This window comes from Globicephala melas, chromosome 16 (genome assembly GCF_963455315.2).
Source record: "Globicephala melas chromosome 16, mGloMel1.2, whole genome shotgun sequence".
Lineage (NCBI taxonomy): Eukaryota > Metazoa > Chordata > Mammalia > Artiodactyla > Delphinidae > Globicephala > Globicephala melas.
Window position 1 is genome coordinate 49,536,178 of NC_083329.1, and position 22,892 is coordinate 49,559,069.

The following is a 22,892-nucleotide window of genomic DNA, read 5'->3' on the forward strand; positions in this document are numbered from 1 at the left end:
TGATTCTCCACCAGCCATTTCCTGTCTCTGGGCTTGTACCCACATTACTCCTCTGCATGGTATGCTCTCTGCCCTTGTTTTGAGGCTGTCTACCTAGGTTTAGCTCCCAGCTTAAGTGCTTCCTCCTCAGGGACACCTCTGATACCGTATTCTCCTCTCCGATCCTTTTAGAGCACCCTGCACTTTTCATCATAGCCCTTGTCACAAATGCATTTAAATGGTTACTTATGTAATTTTCACTTAATTGCAGTCATCCCTATTAACGTGTATTTTTCATATTGAGAGAGACCATGTCTTTTTGATTTACTGCTCTATTCTGAGCATCTAGCCCAGTACCGGTTCAATAAATATTTATGAACTGGGTGAATAAGTGAGGAAGCTTGTAGGAGAAGCCAAAGCTGTTTCATCTTGAGGCTGGTGCTCAGGCTTTTGAGCTGGACAGGTTTGGGATGGAAACACAGATTTGCTATTTAATTATCCTGTGACTGTGAGCAAGGAACTAAATATCTCTAAGCCTCAGCATTTTCCCTTCTGTGACATGGAGATAATATAGTACTTCCACATAAGGTTACAGTAAGATATAAATCAGGTTGTGTTGTACCCACAAATACCTATTATAGTGCACAGGGTAAGTACTCAAAAATTCCCAGTGCTCAAAGCTCACTACTATTAAGAGTGATGTGGAGTAGAAATCTATTTCCATGATAAATGCCTTGCATGTATCATTAAAACTCAGCTCAGGCAGCTGATATCATAGCAGAGTTAACATCAATGGCAGCTCAGTTCTTTCTGAAAGCTGATTGAGAGTGTAACTGACCCTGATATAGCACAGGCAGACCATCTGCTGCCTCTCCAAGCTCAGCCTGAGAAGCAGTCCTCATCAAGTTGTAGCACTACACAGCTTCTCCCACGAGAGCTTCTGGCTTCCCAAATACAGCCAAACTCCCATCCTCAATTATACTGTTTAAAACAATGTACGGTGTCTCTCCTTCTGGGAGGGCTCAGCAGGGGCTCTTATAATTATCACCTAAGCAACATTCTAGTCACTAGCCAGCATTAGGAAAGAGAATGTTCTGGTAACATCTGGTCTGGGCATACAAATGGACTTCACATCTAAGTATAAAACACGTAGCACTCACCACACCCAACAGTCTACACAGACTGGTAGGATACATGAATATCTAGCTCCTTACATGCCAGTCTCTCCAACATATCCATTTCAGATGCAGTTTGTCCTTTACATCTGCAAAACAAAATCATTTAAAAAAATCTGTTTAATAACTTTTTCTTTCTAATTACACACTGTAGAAAATTATTTTGTACCAGAAGGAGCACTCGCCCCTTTAGAATACAACTTCTGGAGAACTTTGTAGATAAAAACAATCTTGAGAAAAAAAGAACAAAGCTGAAGGTATCACCTGCCCAGACTTAAGACTATACTACGAAGCTACAGTAATCAAAACACTATAGTACTGGCACAAAAACAGACAAATAGATCAATGGAACAAAATAGAGAGCCCAGAAATAAACCACGTATGTATGGTCAATTAATCTACAACAAAGGAGGCAAGAATATACAACAGAGAAAAGACAGTCTCTTCAATAAGTGGTGCTGGGAAAATTGGACAGCTACATGTAAAAGAATGAAGTTAGAACATTTCCTCACACTATATACAAAAATAAACTCAAAATGGATTAAAGACCTAAGTGTAAGACCTGAAACCATAAACCTCCCAGAAGACAACATAGGCAGAACACTCTTTGACATAAACCACAGCATTATTTTTTTGGATCTGTCCCCTAAGGCAAAAGAAATAAAAGCAAAAATAAATAAATGGGACCTAATTAAACTTAAAAGCTTTTGCACTGCAAAGGAGACCATTGACAAAACAAAGAGACAACCTATAGACTGGGAGAAAATGTTTGCAAATGATATGACTGACAAGGGGTTAATATCCAAAAATATATAAACAGCTCATACAACTCAACATCAAAACAAAAACAAAAAAACCCACACAACTCCATCAAAAAATAGACAGAAGACCTAAATAGGCATTTTTCCAAAGAAGACATATAGATAGCTAACAGACACATGAAAAGATGCTCAACATTGCTAATTATTAGAGAAATGTGAATCAAAACAACAGTGAGATATCACTTCACACCTGTCAGGATGGCTATCATCAAAAAATGTACAAATAACAAATGTTGGAGAGGGTGTGGACTAAAAGGAACTTTCCTACACTGCTGATGGGAATGTAAACTGGTGCAGCCACTATGGAAAACAGTATGGAGGTTCCTTAAGAAAACTAAAAATAGAGTTACTATATGATCAAGCAATCCCACTCCTGGGCATATATCTGGAAAAGATGAAAACTCTAATTCGGAAAGATACATGCACACCAATGTTCACAGCAGCACTATTTACAATAGCAAAGATATGGAAGCAACCCAAGTAGCCATCAACGGATGAACAGATAAAGAAGACATGGCATATATGAAATATTAGTCAGCCATAAAAAAGAATGAAATTCTGCCATCTGCAGCAATATAGATGGACCTAGAGAACAATATGCTTGGTGAAATAAATCAGACAGAGAAAGACAAATACTTTATGATATCACTTATATGTGGCATCTAAAAATTAAAACAAACAAACATATATAGCAAAATAGAAACAAACTCACAGATATAGAAAACAAACTAGTAGTTACCAGTGCTGAGAGGGAAGGGAAGAGGGGCAACATAGGGGGATGGAATTAAGAGACACAAACTACTATGTATAAAATAGATAAGCAACAAGGACATATTGTATGGCATAGAGAATTATAGCTATTATTTTTTAATAACTTAATGGAGTATGATCTGTAAGAATACTGAATCACTATGCTGAACACTTGAAACTAATATAATATTGTAAATCAACTATACTTCAATTAAAAATTAAAAACAAAGAAAAATTAAATCTTAATTGGGGCAGCTGTTTTTAAGTGAATTCATTTTATAATAAAATTTCAAGTAGTACATCTGAGAGAAGACAGTGGCTAAATGGCTACTAAGACAAGGCTGGGTTCGTTCAGACAGAGACGGTTTAGGAGAAAGACCTTCTTGGCTATCTTTCCATCATTACTGAGAACAAATACATTACATGCATATAAAAGGGAATTTCATATTGAGGCAAGTCTTAACATTTGAAACTACCCAAGAAAGAATAAAAATTTCAGCTTTGCAATAGAGTTGATGCTGGAAAGTGGATGCTCAATCAGGGATTATAGTTGCCTGCCCTCTTTTTTTTTTTAATTTTTATTATTTTTGGCTGCATCAGGTCTTAGTTGTGGCACATGAGCTCTTCGTTGTGGCGTGCAGGCTCAGTAGTTGTGGTGTGCACGCTCTCTAGTTGTGGTGCAAGGGCTCAGTAGTTGAGGTGTGTGGGCTCCAGAGCACTTGAGCTCTGTAGTTGCAGCACGCAGGCTCTCTAGTTGTGGTGCGTGGGCTCAGTAGTTGCAGTGCACAAGCTTAGTTGCCCTGTGGCATGTGGGATCTTAGTTCCCCAACCAGGGATCGAACCCGTGTCCTAAAATTTGTTCCTTTTTCAGTTTGGTTACTTTTACTTGTAAACCTTGTACTTCTTTATCATGATACTCCTTTAGTTTTATCCAAAGATCCTTAAAGTCATTAGATACATCTGCAGAACTAGGGCTTCTACAACTGCTTCCTGAGACGTTCATCTTGCTTAATATATGCTACTCTTCTACTGCTTAATGTTTTCTGACCTTTTCTGTTACATTAGACAGGTCTGAAGTTGTCTTTGGCCAGTTTAAATACCCAAGGTCACACTGCTAGGACACAGCTACAGTTACATCACGGCTGGAACTCAAGTTGTGATGCCAATGAACTCCAAAATACTTGGCTTGCAAGACTGCTTTGAGATTCTCAAAAGCCCCAGCAGGAAAGCGAGCACACTTTGGCGCGGGGAAGAGATGGCTGTTTGCTCTTCTCATTCCCTCACTAATCTGCAAAACTGCCAGCGGCCAAGCCACCTCCTCTGGGCAGCCTGCTCTTTCCAGGGCTGCGGGAGGGCCCAAGGGCCACCGGCCCCAGTTGCCTGACCTCTTGAATCTAGATGAGGCCATGTGACCAAGCCTTGCCAAAGATAAATGAGCAGATGTGCTGCTTGTTACTTTGGGGCAGAAACATTTAGGAAGTGGGTATGCTGTCTTCATCCTCTACTTCCCCTTCCCTCAGCTGTTTCCCGAGGAGCCTGAGGTCAAAGGGATGGTGAAACCACAAGTTGTAAGGAGCGTGATTCTCATAATTATTGCCCAAAGAAAAGTCACCTGTTGACCAGGACTATCCATATTGTACTGTTTCAGGGGCCAGACGTTTTATTTCTGTTGTCTCAAGGCACTGAAATTTTGTTAGTATTTATTACAGCAGTTAACATTACCCCAACTCATATATTCTTTTCAAAGGAAAGAAAGTCACACATTTTTCACAAGGTTCTTGAGATCTTTAAGTCATCCAAGAAGTGGAAACATCTGCATGGGTGTGTCTAATATAGGACAGGATTTATCACGGGCACATGTCTGTTCTACTTGCTGAAGTGATATCTCTGGAGTTTTTGACTTTGGCATGCTATGGAATTCTGATAACTATTTCTTAAATATGATCGATTACTAGTTTGAGACACTTCCTAGTTTCTGGCATTTTGCTCCTTGACTTCATGCCCCTGTCATGGACATCGGGGACCACAGAGTCACCATGTGCATGCTCATTATTTCTTCCCCAGTGCACACAAGGCATGACATGTGCAATAGTCAACCCTTTCACTGAGAAGTAGACCAGAAAGCCATACCTCTAATAATCCAAAAATTATAAAGCAAATGAACTCACTGATCACGCTGCAGGCAGACAAAGGACTTAACAATTCTCAGAAGTGGCACAAACTTAGATAACCAGATTCTAGTCCAGTCATAGGATGTATCTGACTCCAAAATTGAAGTTAGGGTAAATTTTAAAGAAAAGTTCAGGTTGATTAAGCCAACAGTGGTCATCAAAGTCAGAATTATTATTGTTGTTGTTGTTTTTAACACATCTAAAGAGTCTGCTTGAGTAAGTTTGGAACTCAGCTTGGACAACTGGCACTTTAAACCAATTTCCCATGTGCTTACAATGTACACTAACACTTGAGAACTACTGTATTAACTGTAAATCGTAACGTATAAGCATCCATGAAAAGGCAATGTTAAGGCTGATAAAAAATATAAATGGAAGCATTTTGTTCTGATGTTAAATACTAGAAATGGGAAGATACAGTTTTTAAAGGAGAAAACACATATATTATCTGAGAGAAGCTATCTAAATTACAGGTCTTGTTCTTTTACCATCGTCTTGCCCAGGTACCTCGGCCATATAGAGATAGCACACTCCATTGTAGGTTCTTAGTTGGATGGATAAATTTCTGTAAGGAGATTCTCCATTTCTGAAGCTATATCAGGGTCCATGATGGTGTTGGCATAAGGATATATTCAGGGAAGACAGAAGATGGAGTGCCGTAGGGTTGTCCATCCTTTATGGACACGTTTCAACCATTCAATGCCAAAGAGATTTCATAGACTCTCTACTTAAAAATCCTAATGCTGGTAGAATAGTCATTAGAGTACAGGTTTGGATTTTCAGGTCTAAAACAGAAGCATTCATACCCATGGTAGAGAGTTGGTCTAAAGGAAAAGATAGAAAAATAATTACCTTGTTCTATGCATTATACTAAACATTTTATTGACAATTTAAGGCTTTACCTTCCAAGAGGTAAGTGCTCAACTACATTTAATTTTATTTATATATATAATTTATTTATTTACACAATATATATTTAGATATATTCTGATATAATTGGGGTGTTAGCACTACCTTCCCATGGAGGAATTAAATCAGTATTTGATAAAAAGTTCTTTCCTAATCCTAGAAATTCATTGACATGCAGTGTCCTGTCCCTTCTCCTTGACAACACCCTAAAGGCAACATAGTATCAAGGGACATATGTAATAGAGAATAAACAACATATTTCAAATATGCAGAGTCTATACCATAACTTGAAGCCTCATTCTTTATTTTTTTTTACTGCTCCTATTAGGCCCACAAAACCATCACTGCAATTGAATGAGAGGTTTCACTTCTAACACTCCTGAGTGATGTCGAGATTACTAAGATGTATGGGTGAGTGACTTCCTGATTCTGAAATCCAGAAATCAGGGTCTTCTGTTCCAGGGACATCATCCACACCCAATGGTTCTTTTCAATATTTATTCCTTGGGAGTCAATACGTTGTGAGCAATTTCAGTGGCTTATTTATCACATTCTCCTGGTCTGTTACTCCCTTGTTACCCTCTCTTTCCAAACATGGAAACAGCAGGCCCGCAGCAATGACAGAATCCCAAAGTTGCTATTACTCATTCTAATGAGGTGCCCTGGTACCTCTCATCCCTCCCTCCAGACACACCATCATTACCTGTGCTCATTTATAAGCATCTCTGCATATTTTCAACAACCCTGCCAAGGCTTGGAGAAGCTCCTCTATGTGATGAAATAATCAGAGAAACAGTGACTTTTCCGGTGGTTAGGCTCAGGGTGAGCACTGCTTGGAAGAACACGCCATGCTCTTCAGGCGAACTGCTGTGTCAGGGAGCCAGGAATGCAGCTGAGGGTTGCTCACTAGGGCCAAAGGCAGCATCAAAGGAATGATGTGAAATGTGAAATAGAATCAATAATCATTCTTCAAAATAATGCCTTTTCAAACATGGCAAATGTCACTGGCTTTTGGCAACACTACTTGGGATTTATTCTCTCAAAAAAGGGCACCACCACAGGGCTGGAATAAAAAGCCCTGGTGTGTTTTTCTTTGAAATGGCAAAATGACAGAAGAGTGGGCATGGGAATTCAGATCCAGATGTAAATTAAATGTGCATAATTCCTCGAGGCATTTGCATCCATCTCCCCTTAAGGGCTGTGCTGCTAAGCTAGTGGGTCAGGGTAGGTCTAATGGGGGTGGGGGTGGGGGGAGGACAGGAGGGGTCTCAGCAGAGCCTGGATGCTCTCACACACTCCCACATCCCAGTTTCAAATAAACGTCAAAAGTGGGCGCTAACTTCTCGTTTCCTCTGCCGCTTCTGCCTTACATGCTACAACTCAGTGTTTCACTCCTCCCTCCCCTCTTGTCCACTTCTGAACATGTTAATCTCACTCTGATTATTCCACTTCTCTCCTTTCCTTGACCTTGAATCAAGCCAGCTGGGTCACCATGATGGCCTGTCCTCTAGTTTCCTGATGCTGAATTCTACTTGCCACCATGCACCAGTCATGTTTACATCAGAATAATGGGTGCAACACTTAGATCTGCTCATACCACACCTCCTGTTGACCTCTGAAGATGTTGGGGGATGATCACCCAACACAGAGTTCAAGCATCTTGAGGTACATTTTACATCCTTCCCAATGTAGCTCCAATCTTTTCAGTGCAGTCTCCTATATGAACCCCCAAATCCCTATACTGTAGCTACAGCCACCCTCCAAATATACCATGCTTAAATGTATGTCTTCTCCCAACTGTCCATGTGGCAGCAACTTGTATCCATCCTTCAAATACCATTGTCTATAATGGAAGACTTCATAGGGATTAAAAGAGCTACAGGTACACATTGTCCAGGATGGATCTCACAGACCAAAGTTGAGATAAAGAAAACAGTTACCAAACAAAAACCCACCCGTATCATATGAACCCATTTATATGAAATTCAAAAACAGGCAAAATAAATTCATGGTGATCAACCAGTAGTTACCTCTTGGAGGTGGGGAGGATTGGCTGGGAAGGGGCACAAGAAGCTTTCTTGGGATGTTGAAATGCCCCACCCAATATCTTAATCTGAGTGATAATTACCTGAGTGTGCATATATGCAATAATTCACTGAGCTATACAATGAAGATGTGTGAACATTACTGTATGTATGTTATACCTCACTTAAAAAGAAAACAAATACCAACAGATAAGTGACATTTTGGAAGAAGCATTTCCTATGTCCAACTGGCCACTGCCACCCAACTCTGCTCATAGAATAATCACTCTCTCTTTTATATTCCCATTGTCTTTTACAGCTTAATTACAACACATGGCCCTTATTGGTGCCTCTTTTGTTCTTAGCCTTGGGCATCTTTATGAAAAGGGATTGAATAGCATGTTTCTTCTCCTCCCCAGCACTTAACACAGTGTTTAGTCAAATGTTGCTGAATGAATGCAATAGGAAATCACAAACAGAATTGCGTGGGACCCCTGCAAATGTGGAACCATTCCTGCTATAAACGTCTCCTAGCAGGGCTATGCATTTCTCAACAGGCAGAATTCTAAACTGCCACCCTCTGTCACCAAGGTGTCTGTTAATACACTGCACCGTCTTCCCCAATAAGAAGTTGAGTGAAGGCAAAAGAATTTATACTACGTGATGACATTCAGACCACCCTGCTCTGGGCTAAGAGAGCGCACACAGTGAGGCTTGTCAGCTGTGTGAACATTAGGCTGGTTAGTTGTTTAAAGAAAGCAAAATTAATTTTCAGCTGTCAGTCAGTTGAGCAAGATTTGCTTCACTTCTGAAATTTATTGACAGGCTCTAATAACCAGCACTTAAATTGTCTTTTCTGGAAGCAAACAGCAAAAACCAAAAGCTAGAAATCGGATGATCACCTCTGGTTCCCAGGCAAAACAGAAAGAGGCTATTGTGGTCATATAGTTTTTACAGCATTTTCAAATTTTAATAGACATTTTTGTTATTGGAAGTTTCCCAAATTAGCTTGCTGTTTTTCTTTACTACTGCAAGGTTAATATAGTCTGAGTGTTTTTGGCAAGGTTTACAGCACAGAGAGTGGGGGTAAAATAAGAACTGTGATTGCCTATAATAAAGAGGGTGTTGAAGACTCAGATTCAACAACCATTTTATTGAGGGACTTCTGGTGATGGGCACTTTGACATATTTTTATTCAACTACTCTTCCCCAAAAGAGGGATTTATTAGACCTAACTACAGATGAGGACAATGAGATTAGTGAGGTAAAATATTTACCCAACATCACACAGTAAGGTTAAAGTCATTTAATATAACTCACACTAAATCCTATGATGTCTGGTGAGGTAATACCTTGTGATGTTATAGATTCAGTTTTTAGGAAGACACAAAGTCCGTCCTAGCTTCCCTCAAAACTCATCACATATGTTTACTTGACTTCAATAAGCCAGTCTCCCAGCCATACCTACCATACCAATCAACTCAAGGCAATATGTATCAATAGCTACTGAGAAAGACACACCTGTTCATCTATTATTTTTGCACACAATAGGGAGTCATGAGGAGAAGAGAATAGCCCTTGCTCTCAAGGAGCCCCCAGTCTACAATTAAGGGACTTGACCACTTCTCCAAGGTGTACAGAAAGTTGGGGTTGGTCTTAGTGTGATGATCTCTGCGCTTGCTACTCAGCAAAGAAAAAAGCAGCAGCCTCCTCTGAGGTTGCTAGTTGTTGCCCTTGTGAGTCATGAGCCTTGGATGTCCAAGGGCTGCAGGATCTTGGATCCCAGGGGACAGCTATCTTTGTCTCCTGGACTTCCCGCTGCAGGTTAGACAGCACTTGGATTGCCAAAGGAATTGAGGAGGTAGACAACGCTTGAATGTCAGGGACTTGGTGGGGAGGAGGCAGGATTTGATCTCCTCTTGAGGAACTGATTATACCTATGGCAGACAAGAACTTAATGGGGAGAAGTGAGTTGTAGGTTAAAGATCTTCCATTCCACAGAGATTAAGTGAGGACCCAGTGGGTGTTGAGGTTGTGAGCCCCAGTGGGGAAGGTAAGATGTAAAAAGTTGTCACTCAGTGTGCGAATGGACCAAATAAAGACAGGGGCAAAGTGTTACGGGGGCACAGAGGAGGTCACATCTAAACCCACCTGGAGTAGCTGAGAAAAGTCAGGCAAAGAAAAATGGAAGAGTATTCCAAGATGAGACCCTAGCACGTAATCTGGCACACAGGCACTAAAGAATTAGTTGTGTATCTGGAACGATGGGGCTTTGACACAATTAGAACACAGGTTTGTGCTGCTGGTTGTTTTGAATTGTTTTTCTACTTGTGGGTTTCTTGTTTGGTTGTTTTGTTTGATGGTTTATGTGATTTTTCTTTTTCTTTTAAAAAAGTATTCCAAAAGGTGAATTATCTCATTTAAAGATAGAAGATCAGGTCCTATCTATATTAGTCAGCTTTCTCCAGAGAAACAGAACCAACAGAATGGTTGAAAGAGAAAGAGAGATTTATTTTAAGAAGCTGGCAAATGCAATTGTGGAGGTTTGGTAAATCCAAAATCTGCAGGGTAGGCTGGCAGGCTAGAGACCCAAGGAAGAACCGGTACTACATACCATTCAAGCCTGAAGGCTGGCTGCTGGCAGAATCCCTCCTTGCTCGGGCGGGGGTGGGGGGTGGGGGGTCAGTCTTTGCTCTATTTTGACCTTCAATTTATTGGATGACCCCCACCCACATTATGAAGAATACTCTGCTTTGGGGCTTCCCTGGTGGCCCAGTGGTTAAGAACCCGCCCGCCAATGCAGGGGACACGGGTTCGAGCCCTGGTCCAGGAAGATCCCACATGCCACGGGGCAACTAAGTCCGTGTGCCACAACTACTGAGCCTGCGCTCTAGAGCCCACGAGCCACAAGTACTAAGCCCACGTGCCACAACTACTGAAGCTCACGTGCCTAGAGCCCATGCTCTGCAACAAGAGAAGCCACCGCAATGAGAAGCCTGTGCACCTCAACGAAGAGTAGCCCCCGCTGGTTGCAACTAGAGAAAGCCCACACGCAGCAACGAAGACCCAACACAGCCAAAAATAAAATAAATTAATTAAAAAAAAAAAAAGAATACTCTGTTTTACTCAAAATGCATCAGTTTAAATGTTAATCTCATCCAAAATAGCCCTTCATAGAAATATCCAGAATAATGTTTCACCAAGTATCTGGGCACTGTGGCCAACCAAGTTGACATAAAATTAGCCATCACAGGTCCATAAAGTAAAAAGACATGTTTAGAATTCCCAGGATTTTTTTTTTTATCTTTTGGGTTATACAGAGCCCTTGAAAAGTTTTAATCAAATTATGATTTATAAAATAGGTAGGGCTGCATTGCAAATGGTGCCTAAATTTTTAATTGAACAGATGCTAATGATATTAACTGAGACAAATATAGAAAGAAAAATAGGATTTGGTCACGTTGAGTTTGAAATAGCAGTGTGACAGCCAGGTATAAATATGCAGGAGGCATTGGAAACACAGGCATGTGTGTCTGTGCAGCTTAGAAGATATGAATTTTGAAATTGTTATTATATAGTTGACAGCTAAAATCACACATTTACAGGAGGTAGAGAATGAGGAAAGAACTGAGGATGGTATTCTGGTATGTACAGGCATTTTATATAGCAAGAGGGAGCAGGGAGAGGGTAAAGGAAGATTAACTCCAAAAAACACTTAGAATAAATGGTGAATAAACATAAAGAAAAGGTCGCAAAATGCAGAGGGGCGGGACTTCTCTGGTGGCACAGTGGTTAAGAATCTGCCTGCCAATGCAGGGGACATGGGTTTGAGCCCTGGTCCAGGAAGATCCCACATGCCGCAGAGCAACTAAGACCGTGTGCCACAACTACTGAGCCTGCGCTCAAGAGCCCAGGAGCCACAACTACTGAGCCTGCATGCCACAACTACTGAGCCCATGTACCTAGAGCCCGTGCTCTGCAACAAGAGAAGCCACCGCAGTGAGAAGCCCACGTACCGCAATGAAGAGTAGCCCCCGTGTGCAGCCATAAATAAATAAATTTGTTAAAAAAAATGCAGAGGGGAGAATGGACATTGAATTAAAGGAAGAAGAGTAAATTATGAACAAAACAAAGCCACAGTGGTCTTCTTGGTAAACTATTCTAAATACTTGTGGGTATGAAAATATCCCACCTGGAAAGCTGAAGGAGGGAGACAGAGGGTAAAAGGGAAAACGGTAGATGGAGATGTGAGAACTCTGAACATGAAGAAAGCTGCTACCACTCAACATCAAAGATGAGTGCAAAGAGGAGGAAGAAAGAATACGCGATCCACCGAATAGCAGAGGTGGGATGGAAAAGTTGACACACTGTCAGATGAATCATTTGAAAACAAAATGGTGGAGGAGGTAAAGGGTCTTTTAAAGACCTTAGGGGAGTTTTCTATAACTGAGAGGAAGGCAGAGTTTATTCCCCAGCCCTTCTTTTCCTTCCAGGTGAAAGGTCATCATTAACATAACACTGGCTGGACTCTCTCTGTCCCCCCACCTAGTCTTCCCCCATGGTGTGTGGAGGGATTTATCTTCTTGGTAAACATGGAAAGAATAAACTCAGTGCACATGACTCAGGGCCTCCCTCTTCCTCTTAGGAGCAAGCCTTGCCAGCAGAGGGTGCATGCCCTCGACTGCTCTCTGCCATGTGGCCAATGAAGGGGCAGGTCTGTCTATCTAATCCCGGGGATCAGTGTTAGGGCCATGATCTACAAACATCTGCCTTCCTCTCCAGTGTCATTATTATAGGTAAGAGAAGAGCTATTTTGATATCACTTCTGCTAATTTTTGGTCTTAGTGCTCCATAGATTCATCTAACTATGCATAAAGGAGAGGATGCTGTTATTAGGCATTTGATTCCTAACAAGGATTAAAGTAAAGATGAAATGTGCATGTTTTCTCATCCACATCTAGACTGAGATATTGGAGGGCAGAGATGGGCTGTCCTCCCGCTTCATTGCCCATAGTACCTACATGACCCATAAGAAGCACCCAAACACATCAGGTTTAATTAATGATGATTGAAATGTTTCCTAACTTCGACAACCTTCATTTATTCTCTTTCCTAAATGGTTAGGGAGCAGGAAAAGGCAGACAGACAGAACATGATTGTAACGTATACAATACAAAACAAGCAAACAAACAAACAAACAAACAAAACCCAACGTTCAATATGTAGGAGGAGCTCCTACAAATCAATAAGAAAAAAGACAGTAATCAGAAAGAAAATGGGTAAGGAAAATAAATGAAGCATTTCACATAAAAGGAAATAAAGTGGTCAATTAACAGACAAAATGATGCTCAACCTCATTCACATCAGAGAATGAAAATTAAGCAACAATAATTCTGTTGTTTCACAAAGATTAAAAAGATTGATGATATCTAATGTTGGTGAAGATTCAGGGAAATGGGCAATGTCTACCGCACTTTCAACGGGGGTGTAAATCAAGGAAGCCTTTTTTGGCAGGTGATCTGGCAGCAGCATCTAAATATTTACTGTGCATATTCTTCTTCCAAGCAACTCCATGAATAAAACTTTATTCTTAAACAGCATGAATACATAATATCAAAAGATATGGGCAGTGGTGATCTTTTCAGCATTGTTAGAAACAATCTTAGTGTTGCTTAGCAGGGGCTGTTTAAACAAATTATGATATAACTATATTACATTATGGAATGCTCCACAGCCAGGTCTCTCAACCTCAGCACTGACATTTCAATCTGAACCTTGATATTTTGAGCTGGATCATTCTTTGTTGTGGGAGGATGTCCAGTGCATTGTAGGATGTTTAGCAGCATCTAAACATGGCCTCTATCCTTCCTGGCACCCATTTCCCCACAACTGTGACAACCAAACATGCTTCCAGACATTGCCTTATGACAACATGTTTCCAGACATTGCCAAAAGACAGCCTGTGGGCCTAGAGAAAAATTACCTCCACTTAAAAACCACTGTTTCACAGATATACAGAGGAAAGTGCCTAGTAAATATCTAAATATTTGAAATGGTAGGGTTCCAAATCATAGTTTCACACCAGTGGAAAGAGCACGTTACAGAAAAATACATAGAGCACAACATTAATGGCCTAAAAAGATATATGTGAACATAAGCATTGAGTAAGAATAGGATGAGTATAGGAAAATAAACACTAGTCCCCTGTTGCCAGTGGTTTACTCTGAGTGGAGAATGGGAGTTTTTTCTTTTAATTTATTTTTTATTGAGGTAACACTGGTTTATAACATTATAGAAGTTTCATGTGTACAAGACACGTGAAGCATTGTGTTTTAGTACACTGTAGTATGCACTACAGTGTGCTCACCACCAAAAATTTAGTTTCCGTCTGTCACCATATAGTTGATCCACTTTAGCATTTTAACCTTCCCCCCACCCCTACCCCTCTGGTAACCACCACTCTGTTCTCTGTATCTATGAGATTGCTTTTGTTTGATTTGTTCATTTTCTTAAAAAAATTTAAGAAAATGTTTTAGTGCATCTAACTAAAGGAAGTTAGAAATTGCATTCCACTACAAGTAACAGAGCCTTGAGAATAGTGATTTGAACATGTCCAAAGACAGGCAGTCTAGGGTTGGACTGTGTCTTCCAAGACCAAGGTCCTATATTTGATCGCAGGTAGGCTTATATGTCCAACACCTAGTGCTCACGGGATGGCAGCTTTACCGTGAGCACCAAGTCTTCCTTCCAGGAAGGGGGAGGACAGTGGGCACCAGGTAAGCTGAACTTACCCCCTCCACATACATGTCATTGGCCAGAACTATGTCACATGGCCACATTCATCTACAAGGAATGTATTTTTTTTAAGCTGGCATATTACCAACTTGGACACAATCGATGTAGGCTTCTAATAATACTGCCACACTTGTAAACCTCTTTGAAAATGAAGAGGGGAGGGGAATGGAAAGACGTGTAGGAAGAAAGGGATGAGTGTAGAAGGAAAGATAAAATGGACATAGACCTTGAAGACAGTAGACTTGGGTTTGAAACCTGCTGTCATCACTTCCATAGTTATTGATGAACGTCAAATTAGTTACTTAGAGGCTGCTTTCCCAACTGTAAAATGCCTATCTTACAAGGTGGCTATAAGGATTAAATAAAATTAGTTTTTGTAATATGCTTAAAACAGTGATTGCACACAATAAGTGCAAAGAAAAGTGGATTTTCTTCTTCTCCCTAGAATACCTACAGTCTATTAAATATTAAAACATACAGGGGGACTTCCCTGGCGGTCCAGTGGTTAAGACTTCGCCTTCCAGTGAGGGGGGTGCCAGTTCAATCCCTGGTCGGGGAGAGCTAAGATCCTACATGCCTCGCGGCCAAAAAACCAAAACATAAAACAGAAACAATATTGTAACAAATTCAACAAAGACTTTAAAAATGGTCCACATCAAAAAAAATCTTAAAAAAGAAAAAAAACACGCAAGTGCACACACTTGGTTCTCTAACTGTTTCATGGATGTCATATTGGATTATAGTGAGAGCTTCTGCTCTTCAAGGGCAGGGACTTTGGCATCCTGTGGGATCCCCTAGAAGATATGCATGTCTTTTATACCACATCCACATTCACTGGACACCATGTACCTTCTGCCCTGGACACTGGGCAGGGCTGATGACACAGTGATTCTACACAGAGGTGAGGCTGGACCTTCAAAGTGAGATCCCAGTGAAGGTAAAAGATGACTATTGTGAGGGCAAGTCCCCGCAGCACATAAACAGGACTGACCTTCAGGATCTGGGTTGGCTATGAGGCTACAGAGACTCAACATGGGAAACGAAGGACAGAGAGATGCTCAGAAAGGAACAGAGGGAACCATGTAGTCTTCGCAAGGTGGAAATTTTGCTGAGTGGAAATTGTGTTTATGTGGTATGGGTAATTATGGAGGGCACCAGAAACCCTGGTGTGCGTATACATACACACACACACACACACACACACTTTTCTAAGGCTGGAGAAATCCCCCTGATCATTACCCCTCTCAGACTACCCACTTCAATTCCACGCCCAAACACAGCCCCCATCTCCACCCTCTCCTCTCATTAAGTGTGCTCTCCTTTTGGACATCCCAGTCTCTGTCATGGATTCACAACTGCTCTTGGGTTCACAACTGAGTCCCCTTTGACTCACCCGCCAGTCATAAAAATCACCTGCCAATGTTGCCTTTCACAAGACTTCCTTCCTTTGCATTTCCACGGCCATCATTTTAAGGTCTGTGGATGACTTACCCAATCTCCTTACAGTTCTCCTCACATTTCATCTCTGCCTCCCCGTCACCATGCAAAACGTTGCCTATTAATTTCTGAAACACAGTTCTTTTATTACGTAATGCAGTATTACCCTTATTTTCTACGTAAGTAAACTAAGGTATAGAGAGATGAAAGACCTTGATGTGGTCTCTCTAGCTCCAAAGCTACATGTTTTTTCCTCATAATACAGTGTCCCTCAGGCATCAGGGAAATCTCCCTGATTTGTCCCTCAGGCATCAGGGAAATCTCCTCCCCATGCTTCTGGAAGGTGGCTGACTTCCTGCCTTGCTCAACAGCTTCCTGCCTGTGTCTCAGCTGCTTTAGCATCACTGACAACCAAGCCCTCTACTGAGATCCCTGCTGGAATCTGTAGTGAAGCCAACATCAGGTCAGTATGCCAGTTACTCGGCAGTAGAGTCAGGGAGGGATGAGTGCCAGTGCCTGTAACTTCTGTGCTTTAATATTCATTTAACTTTGTAGAGAGTAATTATATTCCACTCATTCTTCACCAGCTGGTATTTACTTCATCCTCCATCAGGTATCAACAGAGCATGGGGCTGCAAGACAGAAATATTACTCTGGCAAACATAAATATTTCATTTTTCACACCACAAATGTGTTGATGATTTATTAATTAGCCTAAAGGCTTCTGCCTCTGCAGAGCTGAAAATGAAGCCTTTCTGCTCTGTGGATTGGGTCTGTTTGGGGCACAGTGTCTGTGGGTGATGCTTAGCCGGGAACGTGGCCCAAGTTTGGCAAACAGCCTCTGGAATGCCCAGTCCAAACTTTGCAGGCCCAGCTTTGGGTTTTGACTATGCACAGAAGCCCTGCAGAGAACTTTCCCAGCCTCAAAAGTATTTTATCTTTGCCTTTCCAGAAAATGTAGCTGGGACCAAAGCCAACTGGTCTACCTACCAGCTGGCTACTAAGATAAGGCTGCTGACCTGCTAAGGGGGTCACTACCTGCCTTTGACCCAGCTTTTGAGGTTACAGGACTCATCTCAGGGTTAGATATTCAGGAGACCCAATGGAGCCTCCCCTGAACTTTAGCCACAAATGTCAGTCAGTGACAGGGCCCAGAGTCCTCTCTTTCATAACTGTCTGAACACTATGAGAGGAATAGCTATGCTAGGGGTGAAGCACTCATGTGACAGAGGTCCACTCCAACTGGGACCTACACACCCACCCTATGCAATTCCCTGAGCTCTCTGAAGAGACTTTCATCTGGGTTCTGATTAAGTCATAAACTATTAAAATGAAGAGTAAAAACAGAGCCCAAAACATCAGCTTTATTGTTGATAAAGCTAAATGAGAGGCCACAATTTGGCGTCAGGTCCAAGTGGTCTGCCAACCCTTCACAATTGTTTAGGACAGTGGTTCTCGGGGTGGGGTGGTAATGCAATTTTACAGTATCTGAGACATCTGTGGGGATGCTATGGGTGTCTAGCAGGCGGAGTCCAAGGATGCAGCTAAAGATCCTACAATGCACAGGAGAGCTCCTACTAAACCCCACACCAACCCTAACACCAAATCACTTGACCAAAATGGCAATAGTGCTGAGGCTGAGAAAACTTGGGCTACACTTGTAGGCAGCACATCTGCGGTAAACATGAGTCTGTAAAGCAGACACACTTACACAGGTCATCCCACTATTCCTGGGGAAGAAGAAAGAAGAATGATAACCCATACACCATGCTCAGAATCTCTGACAGATTGTCATTGAGAGATGCAGTGGTTGTTGTTCTCTACCCAAGTAACTTATTCTATCTTCATAGGTAGGAGTAAAGGGTGGGGCAGGAGGCCAGGAGCATTCTTGGGAAAATCTCCCTCAAAGATACCAGGAACAAGGAAAACACTCTCCCTCTTAACAGTATCCATCCTCAGACTCTAGCCAGACATGTAGATGAACTTCAAACACCAGCAGGTGATCAATGTAACAATCAGGAAGACATCCTGCCCCATTCCCTAACTTTAACGTGCTTCCCCTTCGTTGTCCAGCCTCCAACCCTTAGCTTCCTAACCTGACTCAGATATCTGTCCTTGGCTCCACTGACTTGCCCCAAACCTTACCCTGGACCTCAGCCTGATGATCCGCCTCCTTTCTCCTTCTGGGGTTTATGATCATTTTTCTGCCTCCTCATGTATAACTGAAGCCATAGACTCTATATGTAAAACTGAACCGGCCCCTGGCTAGGGATATCCCGGTAAAAGGGTGAGAAATCCATACATGGAAGGTTCCTGGGTTGGACAAAGCTCTTGATATTAAGAAGAGATAGCAATCACTGGGTATTTACTCTGTTTCAAGACACTCCCAGTACTTTATCTGTTTTCTAACTATCAGCATTACACGCATTGCACACCACTAGTACCCCTGTTGTACAGATGAGGAACACAAGGCAAAGGCTGAGAGGATGCAATTTTCTCAAGATGGCATGGCTAGTAAGTAGCACATAAGGATGAGAATTCAGACCGTCTGGCCCCAAATCTGCCTTTGCTAACCACTACCCTACACCATGCCGGGGGATGGACATGAGAAAATGAAAGACAACTTCAGTGTGGGGAATGCATGACTAAGTTACACACAGGTCACTAAACAGAGACAAAGGGGACCTTAAGTAAGAGAGGAGGTTTCCCCAGAGAGGCAGTGTTTGAGGCTTGACAAATGAGGGCTATTTCGAGGGCTGGGGGCAGTCTTTGGTGGGGCTCTTCTCGCAAAAGCACGAGAACAACAGAGGAACCGTGGCAGTTTGGTCTTGCTAGCTGAAACATGGATCGTGAAGACAAGCACTAAAGTGGAGCAGCTGGTGAGGCAGGCACAGTCTAGATCACAGGGGACCTTAAGACACTGCATAAGTGTCTGACTTTTTCCAGAAGGCAGTAGCAGAAGGCCACACAGGTCATTTGTGTCTTAGAGAGGCTCCTCTAAGCCCTAGTGTGGTAAACAGGTTGTGGGGTGATACTGGTCAACTAGGCCCAACAAAAAAGTTCTTATGATAAGGTCTGAACCAAGTCAGGAGCATTTGGGCATGGGCAACAGCAGACAAATAAGAGAGGTATTTAGAGGGTGAAAACCTTTTGGGGTTTCAGTAAAGTTAAAAAACAAAATTTGTGTAAGTAAAGGGAGAGTTTCCTAACAAACCTAAAACCTCATAATAGCAAAGTTCCAGCACAGGGCACAGCCATCAGTGGCCCAGGCCACAAGAGGTAGGAAGGAGAGAATTCCCTAATGGTGGCAGCAGAATCCGTTCAGCATATTGGGTTGGCTAAAACGTTCGTTCCAGCTTTTCCATAAGATGTTATGGAAAAACCCGAACTTTTTGGCCAACCCAGTACATCAAAAAAGCTCTCCCTTCACCAGTGGCCCTGTCCACACCGTTGTCAGGCTGGAGCCACAGGCCTCAAGATGAATAACCCACAGCCTTTACATTGGCCAATGTAGCTGGAGAAGCATGGACTGAATTGAACTAAATGAGCAATTCCTAATTCTTATTTTAGTGAATAAGGAACATCATCCGATAAAATTAGTCATCATTCAAAATGATTAACACTAGCAACTTCCCATGAAATAAGTTAACCCACTTGATTTAGGGAATCTGGAAACCTTCCATAAAACCATTATCAACATATAGATAGTTTTCATTATTATTAATAAGAATCTGGTTTAGGCAAATTGCATTAAAAAATGCTTTATGCATCAGTATTGAAACAGATGATATTCTTGGAGATGGCTGACGAAGCCTCTATTTACAGATGCTGCATCAAGGTTGTATGCAGGTCTGTGAGATGACCAGCCTCCCGCTATGGGTGACAAAGTCCATGCAGGTCACAAGGATTTCTGAGAGGAATCTGTGGCAATCAGCCTCAGCAGAACCATTTCCTGTGGGAAAAGCCAACGAATATTTGTGGACCTGGGAGTACCTGAGAACTCAGGCTCCAGGTCAGTTTTCCTATGCCAATTCTACTAAATTCTAATAATAATCTGTTAACTGAGATGCCTGTGTATCAAGTTTATTTCTGATATGACAGGTTGCTGTTAAAGCAGAAATTGGAAATCCTTTTATTTATATTCCTCTAGATGTATTTTTTTCCATCTCATTTATTTTTAAGCATTTCTAAAACAAAGAAAATTTCAATGTAATAATAAAAAATGTACAGCTTCAGAGGAAGTAAAGTAAATGTACAAGAAGTGTCAATGTCTTCCTTATAAAGTAGAATGACTATCATCTCAGAGCACATATTTATCTTACCTTCTGTTGAGCTTTGAGGAAAATGAATAATCAGGAAGTGAAGAGGAGAACAGTGCACCAGATCACTATGGATCCTTTCTTCAAGAGGTTATAAAGAGACACTTGCTCAGAGACTCATATAGTAACACAAAAAGATGAATTCCTAATGGCTGAGCAGTTAAATATTTTTAAAATAAAGCAATAGATCCCTAAAAAATAGAACTGTATATTTATTCAACCTCTGCAGGGAGGACATTTGAAAACTAAGATTTAATAGAAGAGATGACAAAGGAAAAAAAAGACAATTCTGACTACCTCAAAGTAAATATCACATGTAAAATAAAAACTTAAAAGGCCAATAAGAATTTGGAAAATACTAATTTATTGATATATTTATCATATACAAATCTCAAAGTTGATATCTAGTTGATATCTAGGGTGTCTAGTAGCATCAGTGATGAACCAAAGGTAACATTAAGTGAAGAGAAGTGCTTGAATGTGGTTATTCAGTCAGGTATTAACTACATAATTGCAATCCTGGTACATGAGTCATTAGATATATTGCTACATAAAAACAAAAGCCTAGATGTTTATACTTTGGGTGGTCTAGGAACCAGATGACCTGATGAATGCAACTGTTGAAACTACTAAAAGTTCTTGGCAAACAGAGCAAAAATTATGTTTACATTTATCAATGATATTGATTTAAAAAACAAAATAAACAAACAGGAAACCTCCAGCTTGATAGAAGAAATGGCAAATAGTCTCTGGAGCAAAGAAAATTCAAAATAAGTGTCAAAGAATTTAAATATATGAAGTTTCAAGGAATGATATTTCTTGGTTAAAGATGAAAGCAAAAGGCATATGGTAAAAATCATGAGTGAAGGACAGAAGAAACAACATAGACAAATCAGATCAGCAAAATGTCTAATAGTGGAATTATCAACTTAAAAATGTAAGCTTAAAGGAAAAAAATTGAAACTGTGATTGAAGGACAGGAAAATATAGAATATAACCAAAATAGATTTTTCAAATTATCAAATTGAGATTCTAGAAGTGGAACAAAGTCAGTAATGAAAATTTAAAAATTCAATAACTAAGTTCAACAGCTAATTCAACAAAGCTGAAGAGTAAAATAAAGGATAGGATCAAAGGAAATTATAAAGAATGAAGAACATTAACAAAGACACAGATAATTGGAGAGAAATTTTAATAAACATTCAAGGTTAAAACGCCTAACATAAGATCTGTTGGAATTGCTGAGAAAATGAGAGCTATTGAGAGAGAGAATTTATTTGAAAGAACAGTTACAGTAGTCAAGATGATGTGATACTGGGGTAAAAACAGACAAATTAAAGAGGCCAGAAATAGACCCACACAAATATGGACAACCCATTTTTGACATGATGCAAAGGCAAATCAATGGAGAAAGTATAGTCTTTTACAAAAAAATGGAGGTGGAACAATTGGATGGCCATATGCAAAAAAAAAACACCCAAAACCCTTTAGTCCGTACCTCCCACCACATACAAAAATCAAAGGGATCATAGACCTAAAATTTAAAACTTAAACTATACAGTTTCTAGAAAGAAAACTAGAACAAACCTTTGTGAACTTAGGTTAGCTGAAAGTATCTTAGATATAACACCACTATAGATTTTTGTTCCCCCAAATACGATATGCTGAAGTCCTAATCTCCAATACCTCAGAATGTGACTTATTTGGAAACAGAGTCTTTACAGAGGCAACTGAGTTACAATGAGGCCATTAGGGTGAGCCCTAATGTAATATGATTGGCGTCTTTATAAAAAGGAAACATGGACAATAGAGATAGCCATGCACAGTGGGAAGACTTGGAGAAAAGATACAGGGAGAATGACATGTGAAAGCAGAGGACTGGAGTGATGGGGCTACAAACCAAGGAATGCCAGAGATTGTCAGCAATTACCAGACACTAGGAGAGAGGCATGGAACAGATTCTCCCTCACAGATCTCCAAAGGAAGTAGCCCTGCTGACACTTTGATTTCAGAACTATGAGATAATAAATTCCTGCTTTTGTAAGCCAGGTTGCGGTGCTTTGTTACAGCAGCAATAGGAAAGTAATACAAACACCATAAACATAATCCATAATTTTTAAAATGATGGTAAATTGGATGTTATCAAAATTAAGAACTTCTGTTCTTCAAAAGTATTTGTTAACAGAATAAAAGGATAAGCACAGACTAGGAGAAGGTATTTGCTAATCATTTATCTGATAAATGATTTATATCCAGAATATAAAGACGTCTCAAAATTCAATAATAACAGCCCAACAAAATAAAAACAGCCCAAAAGAAAATGGGCGAAAAGTTTAAAGAAAAAAAAAAAAGATGTACAATGGCAAGTAAGCATATGAAGAGATGCTCAACACCTTAGTCTCTAGGAATTGTAAACTAAAATTACAATGAGATACAACTTCACACCTATTAGAATGGGTAAAATTTAAAAGACTGATCATACCAAGCGTTGGCAAGGATGTGAAGCAACTAA